The sequence below is a fragment of the Triticum dicoccoides genome, chromosome 6A (assembly GCF_002162155.2).
Source record: "Triticum dicoccoides isolate Atlit2015 ecotype Zavitan chromosome 6A, WEW_v2.0, whole genome shotgun sequence".
Classification (NCBI taxonomy): domain Eukaryota; kingdom Viridiplantae; phylum Streptophyta; class Magnoliopsida; order Poales; family Poaceae; genus Triticum; species Triticum dicoccoides.
Genome location: NC_041390.1, coordinates 591,399,609 through 591,404,592, shown reverse-complemented (window position 1 = coordinate 591,404,592; position 4,984 = coordinate 591,399,609). Strand labels below are relative to the sequence as shown.

Genomic DNA, 4,984 nt, shown 5'->3' with positions numbered 1-4,984 from the left:
TCCCGCAAGCAGCGTGGTCCATCATCCGCTATAACAGGAAATAATCATCCAGTGATTAATAACACAAAAATGCAAATAGGGAAAGTGGAGGGACCAGATCCCAATATGAACAAGCGCTCGTGATTGCATCTGCTCCAGCGTAGTTTCATATGTTTGCTTTTTCCTATATATATATATATATATATATATATATATATATATATATATATATATATATATATATATATGTCAACTTTACATTAAACCAAACATGCCCCCTAGCAATTTCAGAACTCCTTTCTAACTACAAAGTTCATCTAGACATAACACAAACGTTGAATACTTCATCATTGCCATTTGATGTAGATGATTGCAAACTAAGTGGGGAGTTGCAAACCAAACTATTGTGTTCATTTAATTTTTAAACCTGTTCCTAAATGTACACATCTTAAAAAAAAACAAATGCACTAATAAGAGTGGTACTCTGCTGGTGAAAAATAAACAGAAGACTACTCATGTGCATCATATCCCACAATTAATTTATGATGCTAGCGGAGCTGTAAGAAAACAGCTGGATATGCACAGGGTACAAGCATAACATGGCTTGGACATGTCGTGGCCTAATCTACCTTAGCTAGTAGCAATGGTGCTGCTTCTGAATGGCCTTGCATATTCAGTGTTTTTAATTATTGTGCAGACTTTAATCCTAATTTAACGGACCTCATCTGGCTCTCAAATGAAATGTACTACAGCTCAAAAAGCAGCAGCTTTCTTTGCTTAAGCCTTCCGCCCTAACAAATCAAGTGCCCATTCAATCTGCAGGCTGCAGTTTCAAGTAATCACAAGGCAAAACAAGCACAAGAGAGTAGCCTGAACCCTGCAAGCCAAATTGTATTCCTCACACCTGAACCCACAGTGTCTTGAACAATGTTCAACATCACCAGTGCAGACGTATCGTATCAAACAGATCGTCCAAATTCTAAACATTAACAAATTCAATTTTCGTTGCTCCCACCGAATATACGACCTTAATACCGACAGAGTTGCATAAAGTAAGAAACACAGAGACATGAAAGCAATACCTCTCGCCTTTGAGGTTGTCGTCGACGCCTCCGTCATCCCCAAGATCCTCCTTCGATGTTCCGCTCGCTTAAGCTCTGAAAACAACATGCACCATAGTACACAGAGGAAACACAACATTAAGCAGTCAGCAGTCCATAACTACCATATACACATCGAATCTGATCTGACGAAGCAAGAAAGATTCAAAATCTACTCACTGTGTCGTGATTGTCCTGGTTGATCAGGAGTCCAGGAAGGCTTCCCCGAGCTGGCTTTGGCACATGAGCGAATCTTGAAGCAGAGAAACACCAGAAGAAACAGATCATCGCCATGCCAATCAAAAATGAGAGGTCTAGTGAAGATCAAAGAAACACCACAACAACCTATTCGACTATATCTCTTCTTTAATAATTTCTTTTCTTCTTTGTAATTCTAATTAGTCAACATGGCAGAAGGATTTATCCCTATTTAATCTTACATTAATATCAAAATTTACGGTTGGCATATATGTTAATACCCCCAGCCTAAAATCTGAGAAGAGCAAAAAAAACTGAGAAAGTTCCCTTGGTTATTCTAAGTTTCCGTTGAACTGGCGAAATCATCTGTAGGTAGTTCAAGTTTTACGCCGCATACAAGAATTGAACGTCCTCGGACACCTGACAAATGTAGGACATGTCAGGCAAGCAACAATATATTGAGGATGAAAAAATGCTTATCGATACATGAGTTGACAAACCAATCATATACCTTCATATTTAACAACACAATTATGCAAGAAAGATGTTAAGCCTGGAGAGCTCTTCAACTGAATGAAAAACAGCAAGTCTGCATATCAATTAACAACAGAAGAGACAGATTGTTAGGAAATCCAGCAGCAAACAAAAAAACACGCTGCTAATTCTTAATATCATAAACCTGTAAGATTGTACCCACGAAGTCATGTCAGTAATTATTACTCCAAATCAGTATACCACCGCCATAGTACTACACCGTCTAATTACCTATACAATTAACAGACTAAAGAAAATCATTTCGACATGAATTAGACGAACCATACAGAACTAATTAAGGGATATTTAAGGTGTAAATGCAGGTACATACATCTGGTTATAGAAGTCTCTATTACAGTACTCTCTTTCACAGCTTGATTACAGATCTAAGCTTCTATATATTAACAAATATATTTCTTCAATTCAGAGGCAGAAAAAAGAGAGCACTCATTCAGTTACCATTTTCTAACCTTTACATCCTCACTCCTCTTCCATGAAAAGCATGCTAACTGAATAATATTAGTACTCCCTGTCATAAGAATGATGTTAGTTAGATACCAAGAAATGTCAGGTTGCTGGATTAGTTCAAGGGACACTTTAGACAGCCAAAATAACAATAGCACGCACGCATCAGATTCCTCACTGTTTTTGCGTGGCTGACTGACTGTAGAGAAGGTTATGGAGGATTGTGTGATCTCACCTGAGAGGACCTCCCTTTGTTGCCGTGCGCGACGAAGAGGGGTGCGGAAGGAGGCGGCTGCGTGTGACGAAGATGTTGCGGGGATGGAGACGACAACGTTGACTAGAAGTGAGGGGGGAGAGGGGGGAGATGCGATGGTCGGTGATGCTCTCCCATCCGCCGCTGCAGCTCCCTCTCCTCGTTCCTCTCTTTCTCCCTCCTCTCCTTCCTTCTCCCTCTCTCTCTCTCTCCTGAAGGGACCATTCCATTAGGCTGGATCAAATCGAGCGCCCCCGCCGTAGCCCTTGGCCTGCAGGTCGCCGCCGCTACTGGAGACGCCCGCCACCGTGCCCACAAGCCTCTGATCCGGCGGGATCCCCGAGAGAGGAGGGAGTGGTGCGAGCGAGGCCCGCTTGCCACCTCGACGTGATGAGAGAGGTGGCGTGGAGATGAGGACATGAACGTGGGACTCGATCCTTTGTGTGGCAGCGGCTAGCGTCGCGGTCGATGGCGCCCCTGCCGCCCACTTTCATGGATTGAGATTGAGAAGAGAAAGGGGAAGGAGATAGGTCACATAGAGGGGGAGGGGGACTGGGATGGGGAGATGAGGCGGCGGCGTGTTGGGGTTGAGGGCTCGGGACGGGAGATGAAGCACGAGCGCCGGTTAGGCTGGCGGCGGCGGCGGAGAGAAGAGAACGAAGGCTGTGAGCGAGAGGTGCAAGGGGTGTGTTGTTTCTGTCCTCTTTGACACACTAAAACGCGACAGTAAAACCTGCGGACGTGGCACTCGTGAGCGGGCGCCCATGCCGCGACTGTTAAAGGGTTCAATGTGTTCTTTAAGCTGCGACACATGGAAGATCCGCAGGAGTCCTCTTCATAAAATTTTAAAGAACATCCATAGATGCACCACCTCACCGTGAACTCGCATCCAAGCCGTCGCTGCCAACATGCTCGCCCGCCGCGCCGCCGGACCCGCGCTAGCCCAACACCTCGTGATCTGGCCGTCCCGCACCGCCTGAGACGCTCAGAGGGGGGAGAAGCCCCGCCGCTGCCCTGCGAGCCAGGCTTTGCCCGGTGCTGCTGCAGACGGTGGCTAGGAGGGAAGGTGGGCGGACGGGGTCGAGAAACGGCGGCTAGTGTTTCCCCCTAGGTCGCCCACGAGGCAACAAGAGGGGTCGAGAAGAAACCCTAAAGCGATACATAACTAGAAAGAATTAGGACGCTAATAAGGAGCCAACGTACGTTTCAACTGCGGCTAGTGTTTCTCCTCGGGTCGCCCACGGGGGCAACACGAGGGGTCGAGCAGAAAACCTAAAGCGATATATAACTAGAAAGAATTAGGACGCTAAATTTTAGCGCGGCTGCTGGAGCCAGCACTGCCCGCCGCGTTTTTTCAGGCGATGGACGCGCTGCACACTATTTTTTAGCGCGCTACACGTTAGGCGGCTGTTGAAGATGCTCTAAAGAATTCAGATGCGACTCTTAACTGGTGTAAGCACGGTGGAGCGGCTGATGGTATACAGCTAGTGATACATCCATAGATCAGCACAGGCGTGCAATGACCATATGCCACTGCATACACTGATCTCTTATTCGAGCACAACAACACTTGGGCCTAGCATTTATCGGTCAGCCGCTGACGCAGTTGGCCTCGCAGTCGCTGTTGCAGGCATCGGTGCACCGCGCGCGGGCCCTGTCCCAGCATTTGTGGCAGGAGTCGACCGCGTAGAAGGAGTAGACGCACTTCTCCTTACACTGGCGCATGGCGCCGTCGCCGCAGGCATTGGCACATACACTGGGGCAGTCGCACTCAGCGCAGTTCCTGGGGCAGCCCTCGTTGCAGCTGGGCAAGCAGACTCGGAGGACCTCGGACTTGCAGGGCTCGCAGTCCGGCGTCGCGCCGCTGCAGGCATTTCCGCAGCCCGCCGCGGCAACGTAGGCATCGCAAATCGACGCCGCCTGACACCGTGAGTCACAATCCTGGCATAGTATCACGGACGCCGGAGCCGGGGCCGGAGCCAGCGCCGGAGCTGGAGCTGGAGCCAGAGCGGGAGCCGGAGCCGGAGCTCGAGCCTTCCGACATGCTAAGGATGGCAGGACCAAAACGGCCAAAACGGCGGCGAGTAGGATGGCCATCCTAAATGCGGATGCATGTGAAGCCATTGCTGGAGCTAAGAGATAAAGGTATCTAAGATTAAGACGCGGCTCTTAATTGGTGTAAGTACCATGGAGATGGCGATGCTATTTATATGCGCGTCACGCCTCACACTGAGAAGACCCAGCTCGCAGTGCATAGGAGACCCAGCTAAGCTAGATTCGGAGTTACGAGGGGAGACTTGCAGTGCATAGATCTCGATCCGCATTCTGAATGCCACACGATACACACGAATTACGAGGGGAGACTTGCACGTTACCATGCATGTTACAAGGTTGACATGGAGGGAACAGAGTATACAGTACTCCCTTCTTGACCGGGTCCATTCCTCCCATATAC

The 4,984-nt window shown here is 48.3% G+C and overlaps 1 long non-coding RNA gene across 2 annotated transcripts in view; it reads right to left on the bottom strand.

Moving 5' to 3' along the window:
• LOC119314392 overlaps positions 1-2,746 on the bottom strand; it is a 10,428-nt gene extending 7,682 nt beyond the window's left edge. Inside the window, exons 1-5 of one of the 2 annotated variants that reach the window (XR_005152305.1) lie at positions 2,512-2,746; positions 2,282-2,340; positions 1,789-2,042; positions 1,260-1,697; positions 1,062-1,136 (exon numbers count right to left, since the gene is read on the bottom strand). This is a non-coding gene — a long non-coding RNA (uncharacterized LOC119314392). The remainder of the gene's footprint in view (positions 1-1,061; positions 1,137-1,259; positions 1,698-1,788; positions 2,043-2,281; positions 2,341-2,511) is intronic. The other variant, XR_005152304.1, reaches the window with a different exon arrangement.
• Between the last annotated feature and the right edge of the window lie 2,238 nt (positions 2,747-4,984).